The 10,874-nt window shown below is 43.4% G+C and overlaps 1 protein-coding gene across 1 annotated transcript in view; it reads right to left on the minus strand.

Moving 5' to 3' along the window:
• Positions 1 to 10,874, minus strand: part of Hs3st4 (heparan sulfate-glucosamine 3-sulfotransferase 4) — a 417,435-nt gene that overhangs the window by 386,763 nt on the left and 19,798 nt on the right. The gene's annotated exons all lie outside the window — the stretch shown is intronic.

Genomic DNA, 10,874 nt, shown 5'->3' on the forward strand with positions numbered 1-10,874 from the left:
TGTCCAGGAATGAGTGTTTTCCAGTTTTAGTCTTCTATAAAACAGCTGAATGATCAGCAACCCTAGGCACTGATCGGAATTCTAGTCATGAGGTGTACTGACTGGCATAATTCAGCACCGAACAGCCTCCCTCTAAATGGATTAAGTGTGACAGAATGACGTGGATTCTCCCTGGGTCGAATGGGAGGGCGCAGGAGAAAGTAGACGGTACATTCGGGAGGTGGAGCTGACTGCTTCCAAGTGTCTATCTGAGTCCCAAGGATTTCTTCCACCTTGGGAGAACTCAGTTCAGAGTTTTTGTTGGTTTGGTTGGTTTGCTTTTCATTGTTGTCTTTTTGCAGTGCTGGGGATTGAACCCAGGGCCTTGTGTACACAAAGATCATGCTCTTCCACTGAGTTATACCCCTAGTCCCAAAATTCTTCGCTAAGAATAACACACGGTCGATATCAGACAACTGAATATTTTTGTGATTGAAATTTTTCTACAATATTTTGACACCTGCTGACTTTTATTTTTCCCACCATCTATTTTTAATTGAAATGACCATATATATATATATATATATTTTTTTTTTTTTTTTTAAAGGTAGTTTGTTGGATGAAGAATTTAGGCGGCACAGCACTCTGCACCTTTCTTTTCTCAACAATAGGCCTTGGGAGATTATTTCAAGTCTGCAGACAGTGCAGTTATATCTGTCCTGTGGATAGGTCATCATTTATTTAACCAGTCTCGGAGTAGTGTACACCTAGATGGTTTCCGGTTGTGCCATGCAAAACAGAATAGAACTCGTTTATGTCCTTTTTGTTAGACAACTCAGATTTCCCAACTTGAACAAAGAGTGATAGTTGCTCTACATGCAAGCCACGCCTCTTGTCACAGAGACAGTACTCTCTGGTTCGGAAGGAGGGACCTTGAATACGAAATGGGGGCAAGCTATGGAGCGCAGGAGTGCTGAAAATGAGATCTGCCCCGAAAACTGTGAGAGGCGCAGGTACCAAATACATACTCCTTCTGTGAGCGCTGGCCACTTAGAACAAAAAATACAGGGGATCTATAAAGCATTACGAAATTTTGTAAAATATGCATTTCTGTTTTGGCAGCTTACCTGAGAAATGTCAATGCTAAGCCTCACCCGCCAAACACATTGCCTGGGCTATTAACATAATGCAATTTAGACACAATAGCAATTTCAGTCATAGATCAGACCAACTGCTGCCGAAAACATTTCTCCTCTCACTGCAGAGGAATGCCACAAATTCATCTGTGGCTCAGATTCTAAGTTAACTCAAAGAATTTTTTACATGTTTAGTGCATGTTTTTACATGTTTTTTACATGTTATTTTTACATGTGAGAGCGAGAGAACAAGGCATCCCCACACCCAGCTGCCAAGAGTGTAGATATTTATATAAGCTTTCCAGAGGGAAATTTAGTAACATGTCCCTTAAATAATTCTAACTCTTTACCTTTGACCTGTAATGCATGTCCAGGAATTTATCCTAAGAAAGGAGGTGCGCGCGCACGCGTGTGTGTGTGTGTGTGTGCGCGTGCACGCGCACGCTATGCGCACATGCATTCTGTACCCATACGTTCATTGCAGCGTTTTAGAACTAGGAAAATTCTGAAAGCAATTCAAATATCCAACTACAGGACAGCAGTCAAATACACTATAATATTCCCATACCATTCAATGAAATCTATGCAGCCAACAAAATTCATGTGGCAAAGGAGTACTTTTCAAACTGTGGGTCACAAATAATTAATGAGTCATGAAACTAATTTAGTGGGCCATGGGCAGCTTTTAAAATAGAACAGAGGAATAAAAAATACAGAGTAAGTACAGTTTCAGGAAACTGCTTTCTAAATGCCTGTGTGTTTATACTAGGTCATTATATTAAATGTATTTCTTATTGTGGGTAAACTAAAAAATAATTGAAAGCCACTATAGTAACAGAATACTCAGAAGCATAGGAATGTATTAACATTTGTTTAAATAGAAAAATACAGGGGGAGAAGGATGTAGCTCAGTGGTACAGTGCTTGTCTAGCATGTGTGAGATCCTGAGTTTGATCCCCACCGCCCCAGGGAAAAAAAAAGACAATGCAGATTTAAAATATAAATTTGAGATAACACCACTAGTTAAATATATATGATGAATATATGTGTGCAGAAATACAGGAAGGAAATATTCTAACCAGGCATGGTGCTGCATGCCTGTAATCTAAGGACTCTGGGAGGCTGAGGAGGTTTAAGACCAGTCTCATTAACTCAGTGATTTAGCAAGACTCTGTCTCAAAATTTAAAAAAAAAAAAAATTAAAGGGCGGGGGATGTAGCTCAGTGCAAAGGCCCTGGGTTCAATCCCTACCGCCATTTAAAAAAATCTCCAGGACAGCAGGATTATAGGAGAATCAATTTTTTTCTCTATGTCCTTTTGATATTTTCTACATTTCCCATAGTCAACAATTATGTTGACAACTTGAAAAAAGCAAAGGCTATCTTTCAAGTGTGGTTGGGGTGAGTAAATCACCACCTTGAGATGAACCCCAAGAATGAATTGATGGTGTCAGAACAAATGAATGAGATGATCAGGAAACCACTCCTTCCCCTGATTCACTCCTGTGAAAAACACCCTCTGGAAATGCTGCACACCAAGGCATTTAGGAAAGCAGCATGTTCCTGTAGAAAGGTCATATGAAAAGCAAAGTAGTCCAGCATTAAAAGTGTGCTGGATCTTCCTATAATGACAAACACAAGTTACTGTGTTTTAACAAGAAAAGGAGGAGGAAGCAAGAAAAGAAGGGAGAGAGGAAAAGTAAAAGGTAGGAGAAAAGGAAAGTACCTGACATTCAAGGGAAAAAAACAGAAAATCCTGTCTTTGAAATGTAGCAGCAAAAATACTTGAAGCTTGCACTCAATGACTAGAAGTTTCAGCTACCAGATAGCCTTGAGAAGTTATTAAATTTTAAAATGCCCAAGAACTCAGTAAACTCATAGTTTTAATTCATAACGAATTAATGAAGTGGCCAATGACCTGACCTCTTTTAAAACTGGATGAGGAATTTTATGAGTCAGCTCTTCATCAGGCTCAGGCTTAACTTCGCTGTTAGAACACAGTCACAATTCTTTCACACAGAAACTTAATCACTGGTGACTTTCGTTTAATTTTGCTTCGTGCCACTGGTACCCCAGTCTGGAATGTGGCTGCCTAAATTGCTCAGTGATGAACAAAGAAATGGAATCTCTGCCACAGTCATCTAATTCCTTGATTTTCCAAGTTTTTTTGAGTGCTGCTATGACCTTGGCCTCAAACTCTTTGTATTCTGTCGAGGGACCCAAGGGCAGTTCCCATTTTCTGCCTAGCAGGTGATTCAGAGAGATGTGCTGAATGCAAGAGAACGCTTCGTGATGGACATGATGGATGGGAAGGGCTAAAGCCACTCGCCCACTGTCACACAGACAAGATCTACATAAGGAAACACAAGAACACCAGGACAAGGGCATAACTGCGCATAAAAGTAAACCGCTTCTAGGCCAAGGGAGAAGATCCCCTGAACTTTCACTGGCTGCCTTCTGGGGACAAGAGGCTAAAAACAAAGAACCTGGCAGATGGACAAATCTACTGTTTTGCATATTTTTAGGAAAGTTTGGAGCCAGATGAAGATAGCACCATCGGTCACATGTGATTTTCGAAGGGTTTCCTAGTCACATGGCTTCCAAAGGGTGCGATATACATATGCATCTCTGGCACCTTGGTCAGTACTGGAGATATGAGAGACGCTTCACAGCACAACCATTCGATATTAGTAAATGTGGTTCCTTAGTTGTAATCCAATGAGAATTTGAAAAAAGAAATATACATTTTAAGGAGTATAACTCATTGAAAAGAAAACTAAAACCAAACCTACCAAGGCCACTTAAGCCATCTGCTAGATTCTGTACATCTCACTGTCTATATTTTCTACTTTGCTTTACTAATATTTATTTTATCCAGAACGTTGCATGTTCTATCTCATTTAACCCTTGCAACTACTCTATGAAATCCGTACTATCAACACCCCCATTTTAGAGACAAGGAAACTGAGGCCAGTAGTTCATCCACAGCCATATATGCAGTAGCCAATAACCAGAGCCAACCAAGCGTTTGGCTCCAAAGGCCACATGCCTTTGCCATCCTGTATTTCCCAAGCAGTCTAAATGCTCAGCAGATGCTACCTCGCGCTTCTCCCGAAAGCCACTTGAGGTAGCTTGTTAAATGCTGTGACCTTCCCCGCATCCCTCTCTATCCATTTGCCCTTGTGCAGAGAAAGGAAAAGTTCTGCCTAAGAGACCAAAGTAATTTCCCACAAGGCCAGCTTCATTTCGCACTCACTGAAAAACAAAGCAAAAGAAAACAAAAGAAAAAGAACAAGAGGATCTTTTGGGTCATCTGTGTAGACATATACAAATAACATGTTTTTAATAAAGAAATGGCAAGTGGGAACATACATCAGTAACCTGATACCTCTGGCAGCCGGATAACTCTGTTGCTGAGGAGCCTGCCATAGGCAGACAGACAGAGCCTGTTTTCTGGGTTCTGTATCCTTGGAGGTCTGGTGAAGGGGGCAGGTTTTAACAAGGACAATTTACATTGTAAGATGCGCAAGGTGGCAGGTTAATTTTAAGATGGAAGAAACTGAGTAGTTTTATTCTTCAGAAAAACCTGTTTATGTCAAGCCACTCTCAACAGACTACCTCAGGCAGTTATCTAATAAACCAGAGTTTTTCAGACAGACTGCACACAGCCAAAACACTGACCACAAAGGGTCAGAATAAAAGGATTAGAATTGATTAAAACTAGGTCCACTAAAAAAATCTGGTTACGAACGAAAAAAGGATATATAAAATCCTCCCCATGTCTTACAGCTCTCCCTTCCAGCCGGGTGTGTCTCATCAAGAGACGAAAAACTTTCAGCATAAATATGCACTGGAATCACAAAACACACACACCCTATACCTTTTCAGAAAGAGTGGCTCCAGGACCAATATCTAGGTAAAAACTATAAAGTACCTTTACCCCTCTCTTCCGCTTTCCTCTCCTCCTGATCTTCTTGCCCTTCTCGTCCATTCTATTCCTGCACAGGGCAGTATCCCACCTCCACACGATACACACAACATCAAGTATAACTCAACAGATGTCACTGTGAAAATGGAAAGAAAATGACCAGTCAACAGCCTCTCCAGAACTGTCCACATAAACACACAGGCAGGCTCTGGTTTCCAGCGCAGAGGTCACCGGGAGCAGCCCACATGTGGGCAGGCTGACGTGCTTCTGCCACGTGAGTCAGGCAGGCTGTGGATGTTCATTCACATGAATGCGATCTGTGAAATAAATATTGCTTTGGGTGAAAGAAGGGCATTCAATTGTTATGCATGCATGTGCTGTGGGGAGAAAATTTTTTTCAAAAAGCAAAATAGACTAAGGTTATCCATGAAAAAGCTGTTCTTCAAGGCAGTCCCCAGTCGAGACTATGTGAGCATGCCCCAGGAATCCCCACAGTTCAACTGGTGCCAGCCCAGGTCCCACACATTGAAGGCTTGGTCTCCACCCAGTGGTGCTGCAGAGAGGAGCTGGAACCTTTATGATATGGGGTCTAGCGGCAGGCAGTCAGGGCATGCCTCAGCCCTTCTTGTCTCTCTGTTTGCCTCCTGTAAGGAGGAGAGGCGCTTCCTCTGTCACGTGCCTTATCAGGACGTGCTGTCTCATCACAGGCCCAAAACAACCAGGCCAACTTATCATGGACTTGAACCTCTGAAGCTGTCAGCAAAAATAAACCTTTCCTCTTTTTAAGTTGACTTATCTTAGGTATTTGTTGCAGCAACAGAAAGCTGACTAATGCATCCCCAATCTCTTTTTTTCTTGCTTAAATTCTTTTATTGGTACCTTTTAGGTATACAACACATTTCATTTATCATTGGTTGCTTGTACCTGTAGGTGATGCATCTTGGTTCTTATTTTTTCCCCATTCCCTGCCTTCCCTTCACCCCTCCACCCTTCCCTATTTACACAGACTTTGTTTCCATTTTTTTTTCTCATAATTTTTCCTTTCCCTTCTTTCTTTTCCCCTACTCCTCCCACTTCCCCAATCTCTTATCAGTAATATGTACCCTGCAGGCACATTAAAGAGAAAAGTCAATTCATTTTACCCAGAGAAAGTGTCTGGACCACATCCGCTCTCTCTTCCAAGCCTCTGCACAAACTCTCCCTCATGCCCTGATTCCCCTCCCTCACCACCCACTCCAAATCTAAATGAAGAATCCCCCACAGGACCCTTATGTCTCAGTTTAAGTGTACTTCCTTTGAGACACTGGGGCAGGCCCTGGTACTTGCTTCCTGGAAAGTATTCTCCCATGCTTACTAGCAAAATTCGCCTTTTCTTTAGGCAGCAATGTGCTCGGCCCTTGAGGATGGCAGGTGGTAGGCCTAAGACAGTCTGTTCACTTTTACAATGACTAAGTGTTCTAAGACTAGACAGACACATACACCCAAGCATCTCCTGGGCACTCCAATGGGCATCTTATGTCCAGCAGAGAAGTGCTCCTCTCCTTGCAGCTGCTCTTCCTCAGCACACAAGGATCCTGATGTCCCAGATCCCGGGCAGAAATCCAGGACTCATCATACCATCACTGCTTCTCATACCCTGCAACCTATCTTTGAAATTTATCCTTGAATTTAACCAATCCTTACCACTCCTCTACCCTCCAGCCCAGTTCAAACAACTGTCACCTCTCAGACCACTGCTGGGACCTCACAATTCATTTCCCACTCTTTCACTAGTCCTCCTACCACTGACTCTTCACCACACGTGTACGGATCACATCATAGTCCTGCCTGCTCACTCACCACTGGCTGCCTGCCCCACTCAGGTCTTATGTGGCCAGCTTCCAGCTGTATCACTGAGCTCCTACCTTGACTCCGCCCCTTCCCCACTCTGTTTCAGCCATGCTGGCCTTCTTCAAGCTTCTAAACATGTCAACCATGGCCACACATGAAGGCTGGAATGTCCTTCATCCATGTCTCCACAGGCGTGGCTCCCTCTTCCATCCTTCAGCACTCAATCCAACAGCCTTCTCCAACTACTCTATGCCTGCACCTGAGCATCCTCTCTACAGCTTTCTGTTGTCCTCTTTCTTTCTTTCCTTCATTGCATCTACCATTACCTGACATGTTATATATTTACCTATTATGAGTCTTCCTCAATAGAAAATAAGTTCCATGCAGTTGTGTGTATCAGTTATAGATGTTACATGCCCTTACTACTGGCCAGGTTGGTAGCTAGCCAACATCATTTATCACCCAATCAACCAAGTGTGGGGGGATCTTGCCGTGTTGCCCAGGCTGGTCTTGAACTCCTAGGCTCAAGAGATCTTCTCAGCTTCTTGAGTAGCTAGGACTACAGGTGTGTGCCACTAATCCTGGCTTATATACACATATTAACTTAATTATCTAAGAAGGAAGTTTACCTATCTTTTTTATAGTGTACACTCCATTTCTACAATAGTGCCTGGCATGTGGTTTTTACTGGCAAATAGATTTTTTTTAATTTTTTGTTGCTGGGATTCAAAACCATGGCCTTGCTCATGCTAGTGAAGTGCTCTACCACTGAGCTGCATCCTCAGCCCGTTTTTAAATAAGCAGATGATATATGTGACCCAGTTGTGACCAGTGAGATGGTGAGGAAATACACTATGGTCTTCTGGAAGGAATTTTCCCTCCAAAAAACTCAAGAGCTGCTTGAGAATAAAAGAAAGGACCTCCTTTGCTTCTTTGCATGGTCTGATGTGAGGAGATGACGTCCAGAGCTGCAGCTGTCACAGGCTGAGTCCAGACCCAACAGGTAATGATGGCAGAGCAGAAGGATGGATGGGACAGCCTGGAGCTTGTACACACCATGCCGGCTCTCTCCCAGATCACCTATCTGGAATCCTTGCTAAGTGAAATCTAAATGTCCTAAGTCACTGTTCATTAAGTTGTCTCCTGCTTACAGCCAGAAGTATGCAAACGGACACATTCTGCATTTATTAACTTAAATTGTGCTTGTCATTTGCCTGTCTCCTTACCTAACTGTGAGTGTCACAGGGATAGAGGTGATCTGTTATTGACCATCTCCCAGGGATGTATTCGAGCACCTAATGAAGACTGGGGTGCCTGAAATATGTGTTCAAGGAGCCACCCACTGCTCTCACTTCTGCCTGCCCAAGTTCCTGAGAACAAAAATTAAACAAGGACCCAATTCCTGTCTTCCTGAGCCACTAGAGGTACCGTTAGCATTGGATCCTGCATCTGCCAGGTCTCACAATGCTAAGCCATATCTGAAAGATGAACTCTTCCTCGAGCTCTATCTAAATCAAACAGACATGTTTTCAGATTTCAGTTTAAAAGATCTTCTAGTGACATTTAACATGGTTGGTCACTGCCTCCTTTTTAAAACTCGGTTCCATAAAACTGCAGTTTGAGATTTTTTTCTTAACTTCCTCGTAACATCTGCACTTCCTTTAGAAGTTCATCTTTCGGTATTCTCCATACAATTTCAAAGTCTAATGCTAAATGTTCTTCTCTTACCATCGTATACTTCTTGCAAAATAACCTTGAACATGGCTTCAGCTGTTACCTTCATGCCCATACATCTGTATCTCTTAACCCATCTTCTCCTCTGAGGTTGGATACACACATGCAAATGCCTATATTTAATATGGAGATATGGATGATGTCTCAAAACCGTATGAATCTCAACCTTTCTGGAACTGAATTTATTATGTGGTCTGAATAATCAGGGGTCTGATGAGGATATCAGAAATCTATCTCAAACTAGTTTTAAAACAGAAAAGAAAAGATACTGACTCAAGTAACTAGAACTTGGAAAGAGCTGAGTGTGAGCATGCCTGAATTCGGGAATATGAAAAACAAAAGGTTTCTCTCCCTCCATCTCTCATGTCTGTTTATCTCTACCTAACTCCTTCCTCTCCAACTGCAAACCAGCTTTCTCTACAGGAAAGAAAATGACCAGAAATAGCCCTGGCACTGTATCCTTGCTGCCCCAGGACTCCACAGGCATGGACCGCTCCCCTTCAGCTCCACCTTGAAAAGTCTGTGAGAAAGGAATCTCGCTGTTCAAGACTTGACACCAAGCCAATACCTGTACCACCCCATGGCCCACAGTGCACGGCCACGGGTCAGCAGGGCTCTCTGCAGGAAGATCGAGCCAAAGCCACACGGTAGATTAACAGCTCGGAAAGAAGCAGAACAGGGTGTGCCGCACAGGCTGCCCTCTGCCTGTCCCAGACCTTTTCCTCTCCTGCGGCCCCTGTGCTGGTGAATGTGGTCCTCATCCTCCCACGCCAGCGTACAAGCCAAAAGCCCGGGAGCGCCCACTCACTTCCTTCCCTCCGACCCCCCAAAGGCAAGCCAACACCATATTCTTTGAATTTTACCTCCCTGACGTCACTCAAAGTCTCCTACTTCAGGGGTAGGGTGCTTCTCGGTGACTCTGCCTAGCATACACGGGGCCTCCGGTTCAATCCCCAACACCACCTTCAAACCAAATGTTTAAGTCACTCACTTCTTTCCATTTTCATTGCCATCTTCCCAGCGTGAGCCACTGGAAACTTATTTCCAAGAATCCCCAATATATATTCACTATTCTCTCTCCAATCCATTCCTTTCACAACACCCAGAATGATAGCTCCAAGCTCTGTGACTGTGGACAAGTTATTCACTATCTCTAAACAGGAATTTCCACATCTGTAAAATGGGGTAATAATGGAACCATCTCATCGGGCCCTGTAGGGATGAAACTCACAAGCAGACCAGGAGATGGCCACACAGCACGAGGCTGCGGGCCAGCAGTGTTCACACTCCGCAACTTCTCCTCAGTGCCATCTACTCTGTCAATAATCTCTTAATCTAGCATATGAATCACTGAAAGGGAAGGAAGCCCAGCAGGCTGTATGTAGGCAGAGGCTCCCTTCTGGGAAACAAAGCCAGCAGTGCTGAAAGCAGGATATGAGCCATGGGGAGAGGAAAAATCTTATTTTCATGTAGTTGTTAGCTAGGGGTTTTTTTCTTTTCTTTTGCAAGCTCATGATGCTTTCATAATAAAGGGTTTGTCATAGTTGTTGCTGTTTTTAAGACTGGCCTCTAAGAACTGAACTTTGATTGCATCTCTTAATGAATGAATGCAGAGATGCGCAAGGGAGAGTCTAGCCCTCCTGATACAATGGTGACTTGTCTGGGAAAAGTAACAAAGCTGAAGAAAGACTGTGACTGCAAGTGGGCTGAGCATAGACACGTCGCCTAGTCCTAACAGCTTAGGAGAAACAGGTGTGACACAGGTGGCAAGGCCATCAAGCACCACGCAGGAGAGAGAGAATCTGAGCTTGAGACCCATGTTTGCAAATGGGACCTTCCAAGCTGCTCACCTGGCTTTTGCTGCTTCTTTATGGGACTGAGTTGTGACCCCTCAAAAATTCACATCTAAGTCTTCACCCCAGAATCTCAGAATGTGGCTGCATTTGGAACTAGTCTTTAAAGAGGTAATTTGGTTAAATGAGGCCAAATGTGTGGGCCCTAATCCAATCTGACTGCTATTTTTACCAGAAGATAACAGAAATAAAGAGTCACACACACAGACACACAGACACACAGACACACACACACACACACATGCGCGCAAGGCTTAATCTCACACAAGAACATGACCAGGGAAAGGAGATGTTTTTCCAGAAGAAGAATCAGTAAAGAAAGGTGAATGAGCAACAGAAGAAGCGTTCACTCAGGCTGGCAAGAGAATTCCATCCCTTGGGCAGGTAAATCCTACCTGGGTAATGGGAAGATACA

The sequence above is a fragment of the Heterocephalus glaber genome, unplaced genomic scaffold (assembly GCF_053883595.1).
Source record: "Heterocephalus glaber isolate CG9 unplaced genomic scaffold, H.glaber_assembly_v1.0 deba00000943, whole genome shotgun sequence".
Classification (NCBI taxonomy): domain Eukaryota; kingdom Metazoa; phylum Chordata; class Mammalia; order Rodentia; family Bathyergidae; genus Heterocephalus; species Heterocephalus glaber.